Genomic DNA, 21,207 nt, shown 5'->3' on the forward strand with positions numbered 1-21,207 from the left:
AGGCAACAGATACATCAACATACAGAGAATATTATTTCATTTGTACTACAGGTTAGATCATATTTGGAGCCACAGCCAAATGTAGTAGCAGTGTAGACATGCACTGTCGTCTCCATCCTCCCAACATGAGAATAAGACATGCAATTGCAATCTAGGACAGAGGCGGTATGTACCATGGACCTTTCTTTCTAACGACACTCTGCTACATGCTATATTTCCTGCTGAAAGGGGAATGGGAGTGTCTCGTCTGCTTCTTCACGTGGTACCAATCAGAGGGAGATTGCAATATTACTGTCCAGGGAACACGAGAGCAACTTGATTATCTGACTTGGGTTACTTCTGAAATCCTGTTCCCTGTATAGTGCACCACTTTCGACAGTAGCTTAGTGCACTACTTTTGAGCAGCGTCAAAAGTAGTGCACTACAGTGAATTTGCACTTCTCCACAGAGATTTTTAATTTATATACATGAATACATTTGCAATTCTGTGTTGAAAACAGCATTTTACTACACCCGCAATAACATCTGCTAAATATGTGTATGGGACCAATAACATTTTATTTGACTGTAATGTAAATTGTTTGATTTGTCTAGCAAGCTGTCTGAAAGAGAAAATAACAAACAAGACTAGTCCCACCCTGTAAATTACTGCACCTCATTTCACATTTCACAGTACAAAAATGCAATGAATTTGTTATTACTGTGGAGGTACCATGTACTTTTTGAATAAATAACAGTTAGGTTTTGTATAGAATGGGCTTCTGTACCCTAATATCTCTTGACAAATCCATTGACTTCTATATATTTTTGTGGTAGACAAGGGCCACAATGTCGTGATTATGGGCACAACTGACCAAAAGATTCAGACACAATAGAAGAATGGGGGAGCAACATATTTAGCTGTTTTTCAGACAGACATGAACTTCCTCCACCTGTAAGCTTGGTTATAATACAACCCAGGCTTACTTCAGGCTTACTTCTTACTTCTTGCTCTGTGAGTGATTGTGATTTCTCATGGAGCGAGCTACTGTAACATAAGGTTATGATGCCAAACTTAGTTCTGCAGCCAGCCAGCCCAGCAGCCTCTGACCCACTTCTGTCTCGCCTCTCCTTTCCAGGCTGGGTAAGGAAGTTAAAGATAAATGAAGGTGGAGGTATCAGGGATGGGGGGGATGATTTATTTTCCCCCGACCACATCTCTCTCACAGGAAGGAAGGAAGGAATCAAACAGGAAGAGAAAGGGACCACAGAGGCGGATGTAGGCTACAGAAGATGACACCTTTCCAATCAGGTTGGGTGTACAGTAGTCTACATATCAATGGTCGATCCCCATTAAAATACAATTATACTGTATGTAGTTCTATGCTGTATATGATTAAAATGTTGTTTTCAAAATTTAGAATGTTATACTGTAGATTTAAAAAACGATATGGTTACAGAGAATTCTCTTCATGTGTTTGGTTCTATAATTCAAGCATCACTCTTAAATATTGACCATTGTTTACAACTATGTTATAGGCTTAGACTAAGTAATAAGGCTGCATTTGTATTGATTTGAGTTGAAAAGATAAAGTTACAGGTAATATTCATTACCATTTATTACACTTAATTCATACTATTCCCAGCAGGTTCCTGGTAAATATCTAATGATGTTGTTTTATTCGTCTGTGTGTAAAACAAAATATGTGGGAATATAACTATTACAAAACAGAATTATTAGGGGGGAAATATTTTCCCTTGCGTTCCATACTGTAGCTTAGCTGTGGTTTTAAGACAGGTGCAATAACGACCCCTCCTCCATCGCGAAGCCCCCTCTCTCTCTCTGCTCCCCCTCTCCTCCACCCTATTCTGCTCGGTTTATCAGCCGCCTGTTTCCGAACCCCATCATTCCCTGCGATACCCGGGCGCGCGAGCTCAGCAGATGTAGCGCACGCACCACGTTCCATTTCAGAAAACGATACTTAAAACAGAGAAAAAAATTACATTATAATCGGTTTACCCAGTCCACGAAGCCTTCAAAGTTTTGGCAGTTTTTGGTTTCACTCCAAACGAAGGTGAAGACGTAGGCTAGAGGAGGAGAAAAGGAGAAGTCGCGTTCCCCCGGCTCCAATCTCTCTAGGTAAGTGGTAGGCTATTGTTTTATTCTCTCATCGCTATATGTAAAAACAACAACAACAAAAAAAGAATACGGGTCTGGTATATGGAATCAAAGTTCAAGTACAGAACAAGTACATTTATATTTACATTTTGTGTAGCCTATAGACTAGCCTATTACTGATTTGAATAGCATACAGTTTTCCCTGTCTCACTTCAAAATCATGGTCACTTGAAAAACTACAGTGATATTTCTAAAATGTGTGGTTTCATTTGGGTAGGCAATAAGACAGGGATCATCAACTAGATTCAGCCTTTTTTTCTTAAGTGGATGGTCAGGGGCCAGAACATAATTTCAAATAATTTGAAGAATGCAAATTGACTGCAAGAACCCAAACAGATGGGTATAGCATTGACTAAAACATAATCATTTTAAATCTTGTTTACATTTGTATACGACCACATATACAGTATCTCCCTTTGGACACACCTACTCATTCCAGGCCTTTTCATTATTTTTACTATTTTCTACATTTTAGAATAATAGTGAAGACATCAACTCTATGAAATAACACATATGGAATCATGTAGTAACCAACAAAGTATAAAACAAATCTAAATATATTTTTGATTCTAGATTCTTCAAAGTAGCCACCCTTTGCCTTGATGACAGCTTTACACACTCTTATCCTTATCTTAACCAGCTTCATGAGGTAGTCACCTGGAATGCATTTCAATTAACAGGTGTGCCTTGTTAAAAGTTAATTTGTGGAATGTCTTTCCTTCTTAATGCGTTTGAGCCAATCAGTTGTGTTGTGACAAGGTAGGGTGGTATACAGAAGATAGCCCTATCTGGTAAAAGACCAAGTCCATATTATGGCAAGAACAGCTCAAATAAGCAAATAAGAAATAAGAAACGAGAGTCCATCATTACTTTAATTACTTTAAGACATGAATGTCAGTCGATCCGGAAAATGTGAGTTTCAGTTGCAAAAACCATAAAGTACTATGAGAAAACTTGCTCTCATGAGGACCACCACAGGAAAGGAATACCCAGAGTTACCTCTGCAGCAGAGAATAAGTTAATTAGAGTTACCTGCACCTCAGATTGCAGCCCAAATTAATGCTTCATAGAGTTCAAGTAACAGACACATCTCAACATTAACTGTTCAGCGGAGACTGCATGAATCAGGCCTTCATGGATACTTGCTTGGGCCAAGAAACACGAGCAATGGACATCAGACCTGTGTAAATCTGTCCTTTTGTCTGATGAGTCCAAATTTGCGATTTTGGTTCCAGCCGCCGTGTTTTTGTGACAGGAGTAGGTGAATGGATGATTTCTGCATGTGTGGTTCCCACCGTGAAGCATGGAGGAGGACGTGTGATGGTGTGGGGCTGCTTTGCTGGTGACACTGTCTGTGATTTATTTAGAATTCAAAGCACACTTAACCAGCATGGCTACCACAGCATTCTGCAGTGATACTCCATCCCATCTGGTTTGCACTTAGTGGGACTATCATTTGTTTTTCGACAGGATAATGACCCAACACACCTCCAGTCTGTGTAAGGGCTATTTGACCAAGAAGGAGAGTGATGGAGTGCTGCGTCAGATTACCTTGCCTCCACAGTCACCTGACCTCATATTGTTTGAGAGAAGTTGGACTGCAGAGTGAAGGAAAAGCACCCAACAAGTGCTCAGCATATGTGGGAACTCCTTCAAGACTGTTGGAAAAGCGTTCCAGGTGAAGCTGGTTGAGAGAATAATAAGAGTGTGCAAAGTTGTTATCAAGGCAAAGGGTGGCTACTTTGAAGAATCTAAAATCTAAAATCTATTTTGATTTGTTTAACACTTTTTTGGTTACTAAATTATTCCACCTGTGTTGTTTACTAGTTTTGATGTCCTCACTATTCTTTCACAATGAAGAAAAAAGTAAAGTAAAGAAAATTCTTGATTGAGTAGGTGTGTCCAAACTTTTGACTGGTACTGTGTGTATATATAGTAAATGTATTAAATGTAAATAAATGTATATATGTAAATAGATACTTCAGAAAACTTGGGGGACCTAATCACCCACAGACCAAATTCAGCTGCGGATTACCAGTTGGGGAGCTGCTCTAAGGCGATTCCATGTTCTTTGTTTTCAATGCCGTTGCTTGGTACAATTTCAAAGGTCTGCATTCAAAAAGGAGATCAGTCTTAATGGTTAACATTTTAGAGTAATCAATTGGTCAATGTAACCGGAAAAACGTTTATTGCAAACTTTTTCATTTGAGTAAATGTAAATAAATATAAATTGTGTCATTTTCACTATTGGTGAAAAAGTGTGTGTGGCCATTAGCCTAAATGGTGAATTACTGAATCCACAACTGTAATTATAACCAATTACACTTTCAAGTTCACTTATCACCCAATTGTTATTATGCTGTTCCTAGCCTCTTGGCAAACTAGGCTTTCCTTTTGGATGTATGGCAACGCCAGACTGTGCTGTTCCTAACAAGACTATACTTCACATTAGTACAATGAAATTAGTGGAGTCTGACAAGTGCAATACTTTTGTCCTCAGATATAAATAAGTCAAATATTAGCCTACTTAAAAAATTATTATTGTCAGAAATATGAAATCAGTTACCACCTACCATCCAGTCAATGCTGCTGAAACATCTTGAACATAATCTCTCTTGACAGAAAACTTGCTCACCTTGAGATACCGTTTTGCATTCCAATTGGCACCATTTACATTTTTGTCATTTAGCAGATGCTCTTATCCAGAGAAACTAGAGTTACAGTAAGTGCCTCACTGAAGGCCACATCAAGAGATTTTTGACCTTGTCAGCTCAAGGATTTGAAACAGCGATCTTTCAGTTATTGGACCAACACTCTTAACCGCTAGGCTACCTGGCACCCCATATTTGACCTGGACACTATGGGAAGATGTGCACTATATAGGGGATGGGGTGCCATTTGGGACTCAGGCGCTGTGTACGTTGTTTTTTTGACCTTTGGTCAAAACAGGGCCATTTTCCTCCCTTTAACAACTTTATTTTGGCGATTCATTCACTCACTCGTTGCTACTCTTCCACGAAGGTGAGGAGGACAGAGAGGTGTTTTGTTACTCCGTTTGGATGATGAATAAACGATCTTGGCTACTAGAGAGGGGGGAGTTGGGGTGGGGGAAAGTGTGTGTAGAGAGAGAGAGAGAGAGAGGGGGGAGTTGGGGTGGGGGAAAGTGTGTGTAGAGAGAGAGAGAGAGAGGGGGGAGTTGGGGTGGGGGAAAGTGTGTGTAGAGAGAGAGAGAGAGAGAGCGAGGGAGAGAGAGAGGGGTGGCTAGCTGGCTGGCAAGCAGGCAGGGTGATGAGGAACTCACGACTTAAAGCTTTCTGACACATTTATCTGTGTCCTTTCAAAGTCACTGGTCCAGCTTCAAGGCTGTAAGCTGTTTGTACGCCAGAACCATAGAGTTACATAGAACACTGTATCGCTATAGCCAAGGCAGTGGCTCCAAGCTGATCAACCCAATCCCCTGTGTATTCATTTTCATTTATTTCATGCCCATTTTCACAAGTCTACAATGATTAGCAGATGTGAAGTTCATTTCCCAATGGTTCATTTCCCAATGGTATATTTCCCAATAATAATAGTGCCATTGTAGACCTACAGTAGTAGATGGTGACATCTGTTTGAATTTTCAGGCACCATGGATCTACTGAAGGCATCTGAGGACCATCATTGAGAAATGCAATACCACATTTCATTATCTAAGTACAGAAGGGACAACTGTATACCAACACCACCATTAATTTCAGAAACTTAACCCTGAGGGAGTTTTATTTCATTTGGTTCCTTATTTTGTACTGTACATATCCTGTACATCATTAATGTTGTCATATTTGATCATGACCTGCAGCTACCGTAAAGTAGGGAGCAGTGCAGTAAAAGCGCTGGCAGGCGCTTTTGTTGTTCTATGAACATTCCTCCTCTGTTTGACACGTTCCCTCAAGAAGGTGTGTTTCTCCTTTGAGATCTGGTTTAATTTTCTTTCTTTCTTTCTTTTTTTTACTAACTCTAATATCCCCAGCAGACTATACAGCCTACCAGGAGTTTACAGTACGGCTCTAATTGATTTGTTTCTTCGGTGAGCTTTTAGGACAGCAGCATTGTTCAAGCATGCAATATTATGCAGGCAAGCAGTTTGTTCTCTCCCCTCTTCATTGTTATACCGGTGGCTGAGGGTCCCATGGGGTTTCCAAGCAGGGCCTCCATAGCAACGGCGACAGAGATGAGAGGGTTTTTGCGGGGGCACCTTTAATCTGGAAGAGATCCTGGTGGCTCTTCATCGCTGTGACAAACGGCTGGATGTCACACCACCCAGTGACCTCTGCAGGTCAGTTGGCCAGTTAGTCCACTCCTATACTCCTCACAGCTCACTTAGAATGTATTACACATAACTTGCAACCTGGAAGATAAAAACCAAATGTACATGTTACGGGTACTGTTAATGATTGCACAGAAAATGATTACGGTCAATTGGCTCACTCCACTTGCCGTAAGTCAATGGACTCAACGACTGAAAAATGTGTATGCAATGGAAAATATGACAACTAGGTTGCAACTAAAGATGGCTACTTTTTTGTCCAACTCCCATCAGATTGTACCTTGCCCAATAATTGTATAGACAAAAAGAGGGATGTACCTGGGGGTGTGTGGAATAAATCCCTTCATTTAATGAATCCTGTAATTCTTAGTATTATTTCTTATTTTGGTCCTTTTAGGGATGTTTTCTTTTTAAAGAAATGACTTAATTTCATGTTTATTTTGTTTGTTTTTATGGCGCTCTTTCCTTTGTCCTCTAAAAACAGAGCATTACAAGGTCGAGGTTCATATGGTGTTCGATAACGTCTTTTTCTAAAAACTTTTTGAACTTCGTAAATAAAGATATGTAAAAAAAAATACAAATGTATTACACAACAACGGAGCATCAAACAGTTTTTCACTGGATGATTTCTACTATAGTCTCACAATCTAGTTGATCTTCCGCATAGACCTTGGTCCTCCACAGCTCACCCAGATGTTCTCAGAGAGCATACGTTTTGACCTGCACTCAACTGGATATCTCCTTTCTGTCATACAAATACAATACATCTTCGTTATACAGAGACAATGGAAATGTTGTTATTTTTGCTGTCACAGTTCAGTACCCTACCCAGAACCATCACACACACGACAGGCTTTCAATATAAACAATATAGTCATGCAATGTAGCTGTCAGTTAAACTATAATTTCCATCCTACAAGGCTTCCTTTGCCACAGAAGGGTACTGTAATGTTACTAATGAAGGAAAGCTAAATCAATATTTAAATCTATTAATGATCACATTCACCACACTCCTTATCAATAATGCAAGATAGCAGGGCAGATTCACAGATTCATATATCATCTGGATAGAACGGTGCCTCCCATGGGCAGGGCTGACTGTGAAGTTTTATTTTCATATTGCCCTTTCTAGCACAGTTCCAGCAACTACAGAGAATGTGGAACCAGGCCATAGTGGTAGAGGCTTGGTTTGGCTCTTTCAGCTGGATTCTAGGCCTGGCAGGGTCGGTTGCTCGTCATGCGCCATAGCAGACCTGAGTTCAAATATGATTGGAAATCATTTCAAAAACGGAATCTGGGCAAATAGAAGAAAGTCGCAGTAACTGTCAACCCATCCGGCACTCCAGGCAGGCTAATGCAAACGCTGAAAGGTTTCAAACAGTGTTTGGACCCAGGCTTTCTCCAAAGTGGTAAATATAAAAGCCATGTTCACAGGGAGCAGTCTGTCGTCTGTTCTGGGCTTCAGATAAGAGCACATAACAGAGTTTGAAAGATAGTGAAGAGAGTGTAATCTGAAGGCAGATAAATAGAGGGTATATGATATGAAGCATAACCAGTGAAGCACAAGAAACTCTGCGTTTGAAATTTCTCTCATCTCCTTGAGAGACACTGGCTTCCTGGCCCTGGCAATTCCCTTACACTGAGAGAGGTTTAGAAAGAATTCATTACCCTTTTGTATCCATAGGAAAGTTTATTTGTACATTTTGTGTCTCTGACCCGTGTGTCTAAATATTGACTGTCTCTGACCCGTGTGTCTAAATATTGACTGTCTCTGACCCGTGTGTCTAAATATTGACTGTCTCTGACCCGTGTGTCTAAATATTGACTGTCTTTGACCCGTCTGTCTAAATATTGACTGTCTCTGACCCGTCTGTCTAAATATTGACTGTCTCTGACCCGTCTGACTAAATATTGACTGTTTCTGACACTTGTGTCTAAATATTGACTCATGGACATGGGTCGCACTTCAGTTAACTTTAGTAAGATAAGAGGCTGTTGGATCTGATACCTGAGATTGACAGGAATGGAGATGAGATCAAATGTGTTTCTCTGGACACCAGGGATTTACTCAGGAGAGTGGAACATCTCTAGCCTGGTACCATTATCTGTTTGTGCTGTCTTGCCAACTCCAATGGTCATTGTCATGGCAAGACAGCACAAGCAGATTTGGGACCAGGCTAGAAGGTCTCAGAGTGTTCAGATGTAGATGTTGTTCTGTGTAGAATGGACATTGCCCTATGTTGTGGAAGGTGTTGTTTCAGCTCTACTGAGTGTTGCAGCCCACTGTGCAGTATAAGCCCTAGGTGTTCCACTTGATGGATGGACATCCTTTTCTAGTCCACGAGATAATTGATTTGTTCCGCCAGTGATGCGTTAAACTGTTAAACCTACAGTATTTCCATTTTACACACACATCTGAGACCAAGACCTTTTGGCCTGCTTAACTGCCAGACATATGTCTCTTGCCCTATTTACTGTGTTGTAGCTAACGATGCTTTCAACTCACCCAGAGGAGACAAACTGGACTAAGCTAGATCAGTGGGCATCCATCCACTGAGAACCCAAATACATTTTCATTTTGGCTCTCATTTTTTGATTTAGTCTAGGCTTAGTCATTTTGACAAAAATATCTCACATTGTTGTAATTTGAATAATGATTTAGTCTAGTTGTTGTCAAAATGACAAAAACAGTGGACCATTTTAGTCAACTAAATGCACTTTCATTTTACTCAAATCACATTTGTATTGCCTCATTAATGTATTGCAAACATACGTAGCCTTGACCTTTCAACATGTTTTTTTGCATAACATCCTATTCTCTTCCCAACAGCAGAAATATGACAAACATATGAGAAAAATATTATATTGTATAAGAATTATCTGGCCATGTAAATTCCTAATTCAGCCTACATAGATACTGCACATTACATACAGAATGAAAAGGCACAAGCAGAGAGAAAGACAGTGAGAGAGAGAGAAAGAAAGAAAGAAAGAAAGAAAGAAAGAAAGAAAGAAAGAAAGAAAGAAAGAAAGAAAGAAAGAAAGAAAGAAAGAAAGAAAGAAAGAGAAGCACAATCACCAGATGGTGCTTCAAAGTACTGGCAAAGAGTAGTATGTGTTGCACCTCTGTCACTCGATCACGTCATTGCTATTGTTATCAAAGTTCCACAGACGCCACAGACACATTCATGTCCACAGGTTGAATGGGAGCTAATGACTGTTTCACCCAGTGATGTAGTCGAGTCACTAAACCTCGAGTCCGAATCGAGTCCCAAGTCCCCTGTGCTCGAGTTCGAGTCCAAGTCCCAGTCACCAATGATCGAGTCACCAGTCCCTATTGCTGAAGTCCGAGTCCCAGTGCTCGAGTCCTGGTCCAAGTGCTCAACTAGCCTAGTTGTAGAACGGCATCGATATGCTTAATGAACGTAAAAGGCGGCCTGCCTACGTACGATAGAAAGAAAAAAGCTGTTTTCTCAGAGGGAAGAGGGGAACTTAACTGCGTTGGCTACAGCACCTTTATATGAAATGCAGTTGGAAAAGTGGTAGAGATGAGCAAGACTAGAAATTCACAGGCAGCCTATTTTTCTGGAGCCTGCTTAAAGTGAGAGAAAATTATAGCTAGACTGTTGTTTTACTATTAAACTCAATTCTGCTATTGTTTTTAATTTCGTAAAGCAGCTCGTGTTTCTTAACCAGGCAGATGATAGCTAACTAGAAGGCTGGTGGTGACTGGTTAGCTAAAGTGAATCATTTCATGGGGCACTATAACCACATATGAGTTCAATTGGTACAGAATTCTCAACAAATACAGCCTTTTACAAGGCACGTCTCAAAATATGTTAACGAGCCAATACCCTGCACCCACTAGTGGTTAAAAGGTTTTTGGTGCACCAAAGATATGGTACGGTATTCTGTGGGGTGAGTACCATTCGAAATACAGCAATTCTCCCACAGTACACCATAATTTACAGCAATTTACACATTTCAGAGTTTTTTTTACTCTTGATAATACCTCATATTGATATTACCTCATATGTTACAGTGTGTGGACTGACTATGTCTGTATGCTTCATCCAGAATTGGCCTAGATCAAATCGACTCAATATTGTAATGGAAAGCGTTCAACTGAAATGTGTCTTCTTCATTTAACCCAACCCCTCTGAATCAGAGAGGTGCGGGGGGCTGCCATAATCAACATCCACAGCGCCTGGGGAACAGTGGGTTAACTGCCTTGCTCAGGGGCAGAACGACAGATTTTTACGTTGTCAGCTCAGGGATTCAATCCAGCAACCTTTCAATTACTGGCCCAACGCTCTAACAACTAGGCTACTGTACCTGTACCTGGAGAAGTGGCGCAGTAATTGGGGTTGTACTCCTTGAAGACCCATTTCCTCTTTGTTATTTATGTCTGTTCCATGCTAATATTGAGTTTAAGAAAACATATATTTATACAGTAGTTTTTAGGGATGCGTGTTGGAAAATTAGCCCAGGCTATAGGTCTTCACCAGGGGTCCCCAATTACATTTTCCTTGAGCGGATGGTCGGGAGGCCGGAACATAGTTATAAATAATTTGTACACTTCAAATTGAACGAAGAATCCCAGACATATTTCTGAAAAACGGAATAATTTCTAACCTCAATTTTCTTTGGGATACGATCACATATGCCTCTCTATTTATGTGTTGGAATACTTGGGATCAGATTTCTCTAATAAAATCACCCAAAACCCTGACCTAACACTGTGGCACAGTATTGCTGTTAAAGAGAGACGGATCTCCAAATGTCGCTGTCCAATCAGTGGTGCTGGTATCACAGCAGTCTCTATTGCTAACGGTCTCTGATTTGACTGTTTCAGTGGCTGGACCCATTTCTGTCCTAGTCGTGGTGCTACTATATGGCCATGGGGCTGGGTGATTTACCTCGATAGCACCACACATGTCTGCAATTTTCTTAATTTCTTTCTTCAGTGAAATACTGAATACATCTGGAATATACTGTGATATAAAATGTATTTTATACCGCCCACCTATGTGAATTACTGAATCGTTTACAGCATGTTAGAGGTCCTTGTCATCTCTGCCCTGATTCAGGCAGGCAGATGGATGCTGGACGCTAAGGCAATATGGCACATCATCTGGAGTCAAGGTGTTGTGTTCAGGTGTTGATTGAACAACATGTCAATCTGGGAATGCAAAATGGTAGAATTCTCCTTAAAAAAATCAACTACACATTTTGACATGCCAAAATAATTTTGACATGCCAAAATAATTTCACATTGCGAACTCCCATGGGTTTCTTCCCAATTCCACCCTGGATTGTGTTCTTCTGCTGGAGGTTGGTTCACCCTAATTTGATTTATTTTCTCCCTCTGGCCCTGCCCCTGGCCCTGCCCCTAGAGAGCATTCATGGCCACAATGTGTCCCCCGTGTGTCAGTGAGGTTCCCTCAATGTCGACAAAAGCCCAGGTTAATGACACCAACAGGGACACAGCAGAAACAACAGTCCACTGTTGTAGAACAGTAACAGTGCTATTTAACAGGTGTGTGGTATACTCTTAGAAAAAAACATGCTGTCTTAAACCTAAAGGGGTTCTTCGGCAATAGCAGAACCATTTGAAGAACCCTTTTTGGTTCCATGTAGAACCCTTTCCACAGAGGGTTCTTCATGGAACCCAAAAGCATTCTACCTGGAACCAAAAAGGCTTCTCCTCTGAGGACAGCCCAAACAAACTTTTGGAACCCCTTTTTTCTAAGAGTGTACAATCACTGAGAGGGGAAACTTGTCCCTGCATCCTGACCCAGGGATGGCCAGCTATGGTCCCTGACCATGTCAGATTGCTCTTCTGTAGTGTTAAGTCCTCTCTACCATGACAAAGTGAATTACTGAGTGCCAGCTGATCCCTGTCCCGTCCACTAGGGTCCTCATTAGAGCTCAGAACATAGTAAATGAGATAGACTTACAGTACAGAACAGGGTTTGGTTATAGTGCCCACGTGTCTTACAGAACAGTACAGAGCTTGTTTATAGTGCCCACGCGTCTTACAGTACAGTACAGGGTTTGATTATAGTGTCCATATGACTTACAGTAGAGTACAGTGTCATGACGTGGCCATTTCTGGGTGTAGATAGTGGCTTCCCCCTCTCTCTCACTCTCTCCTGCACCCAGGTTCTGTTACCTCATGTCGTAAATTCCCGGAGGAGACTCTCTCCCCCTGACCATGCAGAAAGAGAGAGACAGAGAGAACAAAGGAATTCACATGGCGAACTCCTAAATCCCCAAAATGGGAATTTGACACAAAATGTCCACTTGTGAGAAGGTGGGAATGGTGGGAATGGTCTGTGGACACTTAAGGGATGGGTATGACCTCAGAGAGGAGAGGTCCTCAGAGAGGACAGGAAACATACATAACTATATCTCTGAATGTGTACATTTCTCAGTTATGGGGTTTGCATCTGATTATTGTATAAAATGAATGAGTAAAGATAAAACTATTTGTGAAATGATGTAATGTGATGTTATACCTTTAATGTGAGGGAATTGTATTCCCTTTAAAGTTGAACTAAGTCATTGGCCCTCCACCGTGAGGACAGAAAGGATCTGGCATCATAGAACAGCCTTTAATATTGTTAATACAAAACCCTCCTCTTCAGACCACAAAAACCTCAGTATAATCTAAGGTTGTAATGGTTTTGAATTCCTAACCATACCACGTGGAACATTGGCTACACGGCTGGAAATGGTTCAACTCTGAGACTATCGATCCCGACAGAATAAGAGCAAATCTTAGATACTAATTACTAGTCTGCAGCTAGAAATGATGTAAACCTGGGATGCTATTACCGACAACCGCCGAAACATCTTTGCTATGAGAACATTTCTGAATGGTACTCTGAAGTATCCATTCTAACCACGAAAGACTTTGATCTTCAGGGAAGCAGAGAGAGAGAGAGAAAGGGACTCGGATGAACTCTCCAACAGACGGACTGACGATTCCAACAGAGATGATGATGACACACTGGGCGTAAATATATATTGATTGCAATTATTCCCAAATGAGTGAGCGTTCATGTGCAAAGGATTAGCATTTCAATTAATAGAATTATTAACTGTGTAGTGCTCCCTTTTGTCTTTCTCGCTCTCTCAGTCCACACCCCCTTCCCAGTCCACACCCACTTCCCTTTGTCCACCAAGCCATCATATCGGCTTAGCCCACTAGGGAATCTTCCCTATCCTTGTTAGTAAAATATATCTACTGTTTGTTTATGCATTTCTGTGATTGTTTATTTAGATAGATGTTTGGAATGAGACTGACGTCAGGTAAATAATAATTCATTAATAAGAAGACTAATTGATCATATATTAAAATATCTGAAGAGTTATATTAAGAACATTATAACTTTGTAATCTGAAGATTTTCCTTGGTGCCCCGACTTCCTAGTTAATTACATTTACATGATTAGTTTAATCACGTAATAATAATTACAGAGAATTGATTTGATAAAATAACAGTCTTCAATTTTAATGATGCCAAAGAAACGACAACAGGGTTTGGTTATAGTGTCCACATGACTTACAGTACAGTACATGGTTTGGTTATAGAGCCCATATGACTTACAGTACAGTACAGGGTTTGGTTATAGTGTCCACATGACTTACAGTACAGTACAGGGTTTGGTTATAGTGTCCACATGACTTACAGTACAGTACATGGTTTGGTTATAGTGTCCACATGACTTACAGTACAGTACATGGTTTGGTTATAGTGTCCACATGACTTACAGTACAGTACAGGGTTTGGTTATATTGTCCACATGACTTACAGTACAGTACAGGGTTTGGTTATAGTGTTCATATGACTTACAGTACAGTACAGGGTTTGGTTATAGAGCCCACATGACTTCCAGTACAGTACAGTACAGTACAGGGTTTGGTTGTATTGTGCACATGACTTACAGTACAGTACAGGGTTTGGTTTTAGTGTCCACATGACTTACAGTACAGTACATTGTGATCGTATCATATCTCATGAATAGAATGTTAGAGATTTAGAATAAAGGGTCTGCCTACGGTGCTGTCCAAATCCACTTCAAAGCTTAAATCCTTTTACCTCACACTTGTCATACATTTAGCTACCTTGGGTTTGCCGTACATTAATCTACCTTGGGTTTGTCATACATTAAGCTACCTTGGGTTAGTCATAATTAAGCTACCTTGGCTTTGTCATACATTAAGCTACCTTGGGTTTGTCATACATTTAGCTGCCTTGGCTTTGTCATACATTAAGCTACCTTGGGTTTATCGTACATTAAGCTACCTTGGGTTTGTCATACATTGAGCTACCTTGGGCTTGTCATACATTTAGCTACCTTGGGTTTGTGATACATTAAGCTACCTTGGCTTTGTCATACATCAAGTTACCTTGGGTTTGTCATACATTTATCTACCTTGGGTTTGTCATACATTGAGCTACCTTGGGTTTGTCATACATTAAGCTACCTTGGCTTCTTCATACATTAATCTACATTGGGTTTGTCATACATCAAGCTAACTTGGGATTGTCATACATCAAGCTACCTTGGCTTTGTCATACATTAAGCTACCTTGGGTTTGTCATACATTAAGCTACCGTGGCTTTGTCATACATTAATCTACATTGAGTTTGTCATACATCAAGCTACCTTGGGTTTGTCATACATCAAGCTACCTTGGGCTTGTCATACATTAAGCTACCTTGGATTTGTCATACATTAAGCTACCTTGGGTTTGTCATACATTAAGCTATTTTGGGTTTGTCATACATCAAGCTAACTTGGGATTGTCATATATCAAGCTACCTTGGCTTTGTCATACATTAAGCTACCTTGGGTTTTACATTTTGACAATGGTTCTGTCTGGCTGAATGCAGAGATTATTTCTGGGCCCAGCATGCTTTTACTGTGTGCTGTAACACACATGTAATATCAGAGGCATATCAGACCTATGCCAGCCAAGCAATTTTTTAATTGCCTCCTGAACCCTATAGGCTAAATAAGTGTTAAACAAGCTGATATAATACTAACTGCCTTTTGGGTCTAGTGTGTCTCAGTGGTGATTGGAGGGGTCTGGCTGGAGGAAGGAGGAAGTGGAGGTGACAGACAGCCATGATAAAGGATGTGGTTGTCTGGAGAAGAGGCTCTGGGGAGGTTATGTGCTGCTGGAGCAGTTTTTATGGTGCTAGTCATTTATGACTGTGTCTGTGGCCTCATCTGAGATTGGACCGAGGGAGAGACACAATGTAGTGTGTCTACTGGATTAAGTCAAATGCTTGTGTTCCCAGTCTCTCTATCATATTGCTGTTTTTCTGGGTGGTTATTAGGGGAAGGAGGGACCCTGAGATTAGGGACCTCTCGGGGTGTTTAAATTTAGTTAAAAAATAAAATCAGCCATACAGGTTCAGATTTCTGTGGCATCATGCCAGTGGTAAAATGTGATGTTATACGTGGTGGTTTAAGATTCTCACACTGCTATTCTCTGGTTACAGGATGGATCACTCCACTTGGTACTGTCAAGGTCGTCTGGAGGGATTCTCTAACTGACACTATCCATGGCAGTTGATTTCATGCGCTCTGTCAGTTTCTTGACTGTCTGAAAAACACCACGTAGAAAAGGTGAGCCTCTGGTCTGCTTCCTTCACTTCACAGGTCAGTCTTAAATTACATTGGTGAGCAGTGATTGAGATACTCTCAGCACAGATCTATAAAAGGGAAGCGTAGAACAATGAGAACCAGACATCACACTATGAGGACAGTAGAACCATTTTAAACATATGGGTTGGATTTCAGTTATAGGACTATGCACACAACTGGTATCAGTCACATAAAATCAGTATAAAGTCTACCCTATATACAGGATTTTCTATTTGAAAAACTTCCCTGTTGGACAGAATGGAGTGTTTGACAAAGTATTATTGTTACATTTCGTTTGAAGCACCATCACTATCAAATTTTAAAGCAGTGCCTGTTTGAATTAAGGGTACCGGTACTTGTCTGTGTCATCAGGGGCTCTAAACTGGGGCAACGATATAGAAAAGGCTGCATGGTGTGTGTGTCTTATATGTGCGAGGTACACTATGTGTGTGTGTGTGTGTGTGTGTGTGTGTGTGTGTGTGTGTGTGTGTGTGTGTGTGTGTGTGTGTGTGTGTGTGTGTGTGTGTGTGTGTGTGTGTGTGTGTGTGTGTGTGTGTGTGTGTGTATTTGGGGTGGGTAAAGCTTACTGTATGCTTCCCAGTCTAAACAGTTTGTGCATATATATTATATATATATATTATATTTATATATCTTTTATTTAGTTTTTTAGACAATAGACATATACAAAGACAACAGACAATTTAACATTTCACAGACATGGATATACTAAACTTGACACGATGTTGGCTGGGACTTAATGCCCAACCTTCAACATAAAGAAAAAATACGAATAAAGACAAAAACACCAACTCAGACGTACATGAATTTCAACACAAATTAGTGAAATCATACTTGCTCAAACCTACATGTCCCCACAGTATCCATACCCATCCTGTTTGTTCTCACATTTTTTCAAATGTTACATCCTTTGGACATTTCTAGGGCTTGTAGTACTTTATGCCATATAGCTTCAAATTGTTCTGGTTTTTTTCTATCTGTAGCCGGCATTGTCTCAACATTTAAATGATTATGCATTTGATTAATTCACCGTCTTGACGATGGAGCATAATTTTGATTTCCAGTTCTTCAGTAGAATAATGGTCCAAGAAAATAATGGTCCAACCCATCGGGTATCTCACTGCATCCTCACATGCCATGTCTTGAAATATGCAGATAGATGAATTAAAAGTACATTTACATGGTAAACTTCTGATAGTCAGCTTTTCTAACTCCAGCCATAGCGTTTGGACTTTATACCACTCCCAGAAGGCATTAATTATTGACTCATTGTTTGTTTTACACTTAAGGCCTTTGTGCTGTAGAATTTGTGTATTGGTTTATACTGCACTCTTAGAAAAAAAAGGGTTATTTCGGGTTACTGTAAAGAGACCTTTACTAAAAAAGGTTCTATATACACTAAATACCAAGTGAAGGTAAAGAGCCTTGAGGGTTCTAGCCCTACCCCAGAGTTTAATGGAGGATTTTAGAAATCCCCAGCTAACAAAGCTAACTCAGTCACCTCGAAATCTGAAATGACAGCTAACGTTCCCTTTTCATTTGTTTTAGCCATTTTCCATTGGCATTTTTATCCATATTAACGATGCTGCTGCATCATTTTGCCTGGTCAGAAAAATGGTTAGCTGACGTCCACATCGTTAGCTCTATAGGGGAAGATCAAGGTCTGAGTGGCCAACAGCAAGGTCCATACAAACCTGTGTTGTTGCAAACTAAATGCTACCTAGAAGCAAAAGGAAATACTGTGTTTCATAAAATCATACCATCTTAGATAAAAATGGGGTCCAATATAGAACATTTTGGTCAATTCAAAATTGAACTGTGATTCAAAAACCAACTTTTAATCCATTCCAGTATGACTAATCAAGAGGATGGTGTTTGAACCAACTTGCAAGTAGCACTATCAAGAGGCAGAGGAACTCTCTTTTGGCTTCTGCTGACAACAACTGAATGTTAGTTGTTCTTCTGCATCATAATAATTATGTGTCTGCGTAGCATTTTGTCTTCACTGCTATAACATGTGTAATTATTATTATCACACATGGTGATAAGAAGATGGAATGTAACGTGAATTTTAATGATTGTGCTTTTCTTATAACTAATTTCTGTGTTCTATTTATGTGCTGTTTTATAAGCAAATTTCTGCAAGTGGCTGACTGTACAAATCCTCACTTATCAGTAGCTGCAATTTGGCAGTACGCCCAGACGTTGTTTTGAGAACGAACGAACGATATCTTAGTTTCAAGGTCTCAGCTTAGAGAGGAGAAGCCTCGTGAGGTGTTGGTTGGTCACATGTTATGAAACAGTATTGGTTGGTCACATGTTATGAAACAGTATTGGTCGGTCACATGTTATGAAACAGTATTGGTCGGTCACATGTTATGAAACAGTATTGGTTGGTCACATGTTATGAAACAGTATTGGTTGGTCACATGTTATGAAACAGTATTGGTTGGTCACATGTTATGAAACAGTATTGGTTGGTCACATGTTATGAAACAGTATTGGTCGGTCACATGTTATGAAACAGTATTGGTTGGTCACATGTTATGAAACAGTATTGGTTGGTCACATGTTATGAAACAGTATTGGTTGGTCACATGTTATGAAACAGTATTGGTTGGTCACATGTTATGAAACAGTATTGGTTGGTCACATGTTATGAAACAGTATTGGTCGGTCACATGAATGAAACAGTATTGGTCGGTCACATGTTATGAAACAGTATTGGTCGGTCACATGAATGAAACAGTATTGGTCGGTCACATGTTATGAAACAGTATTGGTTGGTCACATGTTATGAAACAGTATTGGTTGGTCACATGTTATGAAACAGTATTGGTCGGTCACATGAATGAAACAGTATTGGTCGGTCACATGAATGAAACAGTATTGGTCGGTCACATGAATGAAACAGTATTGGTCGGTCACATGTTATGAAACAGTATTGGTTGGTCACATGTTATGAAACAGTATTGGTCGGTCACATGAATGAAACAGTATTGGTTGGTCACATGTTATGAAACAGTATTGGTTGGTCACATGTTATGAAACAGTATTGGTCGGTCACATGTTATGAAACAGTATTGGTTGGTCACATGTTATGAAACAGTATTGGTCGGTCACATGAATGAAACAGTATTGGTTGGTCACATGTTATGAAACAGTATTGGTCGGTCACATGAATGAAACAGTATTGGTTGGTCACATGTTATGAAACAGTATTGGTCGGTCACATGAATGAAACAGTATTGGTTGGTCACATGTTATGAAACAGTATTGGTTGGTCACATGTTATGAAACAGTATTGGTCGGTCACATGTTATGAAACAGTATTGGTTGGTCACATGTTATGAAACAGTATTGGTCGGTCACATGAATGAAACAGTATTGGTTGGTCACATGTTATGAAACAGTATTGGTCGGTCACATGAATGAAACAGTATTGGTTGGTCACATGTTATGAAACAGTATTGGTTGGTCACATGTTATGAAACAGTATTGGTTGGTCACATGTTATGAAACAGTATTGGTTGGTCACATGTTATGAAACAGTATTGGTTGGTCACATGTTATGAAACAGTATTGGTCGGTCACATGTTATGAAACAGTATTGGTTGGTCACATGTTATGAAACAGTATTGGTCGGTCACATGTTATGAAACAGTATTGGTTGGTCACATGTTATGAAACAGTATTGGTCGGTCACATGAATGAAACAGTATTGGTCGGTCACATGTTATGAAACAGTATTGGTCGGTCACATGTTATGAAACAGTATTGGTCGGTCACATGTTATGAAACAGTATTGGTCGGTCACATGTTATGAAACAGTATTGGTCGGTCACATGTTATGAAACAGTATTGGTCGGTCACATGTTATGAAACAGTATTGGTTGGTCACATGTTATGAAACAGTATTGGTTGGTCACATGTTATGAAACAGTATTGGTTGGTCACATGTTATGAAACAGTATTGGTCGGTCACATGAATGAAACAGTATTGGTCGGTCACATGTTATGAAACAGTATTGGTCGGTCACATGTTATGAAACAGTATTGGTCGGTCACATGTTATGAAACAGTATTGGTCGGTCACATGTTATGAAACAGTATTGGTCGGTCACATGTTATGAAACAGTATTGGTCGGTCACATGTTATGAAACAGTATTGGTTGGTCACATGTTATGAAACAGTATTGGTTGGTCACATGTTATGAAACAGTATTGGTCGGTCACATGTTATGAAACAGTATTGGTCGGTCACATGAATGAAACAAAACGCTAATGATTAATGAATCATGCAAATATAACGTGTCTGTGTATTTTCTGTGTATTTTCTGTGTATTTTCTGTGTATTTTCTGTGTATAGCCGTCCCTGTGTAAGAATTTTTCCACAACACTCCTTTTCAGCTTCTTCTCTGAAACATGTCAAGCAGGTAGCCCAGCAGCTAAAGAGTTTGACCTGTGTGACCTGGGTTGGGCCTGTGGCCTAAAGGTGGCCGGTTCAGAATCCTGGGCAGGATTCTGGCAAAAAAATGGGCGGAATTGACCTGACACCTTTAGGGCTGCTGGGTTCACATCCTTGAGCAAGGCCCTTAATCCACAGCATGCTCTCCATCCAAGGCTGCTGCTTAAACCTGTGCTTGTATCAACTGTATGTGTGAGGTCTGCTCTTTGGGGTGGTTGAGAACGGAGCAGAAGACACATTTTTGTGGTTCACTGTAACTAATGGATATTCTATTGTATTGTAAAGAAGTCAGCCAGAGTTGATATGGGTCATCATTCAAGCAAAGAGATGCCTCCCTGGCCACCAGTGCATCTTTCCAAACTATGTTTGCATGTAATGAAAATAAATTCTCAAAACTATGCTGGAATTCGTTTGTCTATTTTTATTGTTTATTAAATCATATTCTTAGCTCAAAATATTACTATTTAAAAGTAGTAGCCACAATTAAAACAATGCACTATGCATCCCCCCCTTTTTGTTCACAATGACTGCCTACACCAGCCCAACCCAGGAGATGCTGGGCCAATTGTGCACCACCCTATGGGACTCC

The 21,207-nt window shown here is 40.1% G+C and overlaps 1 protein-coding gene across 1 annotated transcript in view; it reads left to right on the plus strand.

The window, feature by feature from the left end:
• Window positions 1–15,991: 15,991 nt before the first annotated feature.
• The window catches only part of LOC109867035 (SH3 and multiple ankyrin repeat domains protein 2), a 171,542-nt gene continuing 166,326 nt past the window's right edge, over window positions 15,992–21,207 (plus strand). The window contains exon 1 of the mRNA XM_031801926.1: window positions 15,992–16,114. The gene's annotated coding sequence lies outside the window, so the exon portion shown is untranslated. The remainder of the gene's footprint in view (window positions 16,115–21,207) is intronic.

This window comes from Oncorhynchus kisutch, linkage group LG22 (assembly GCF_002021735.2).
Source record: "Oncorhynchus kisutch isolate 150728-3 linkage group LG22, Okis_V2, whole genome shotgun sequence".
Lineage (NCBI taxonomy): Eukaryota > Metazoa > Chordata > Actinopteri > Salmoniformes > Salmonidae > Oncorhynchus > Oncorhynchus kisutch.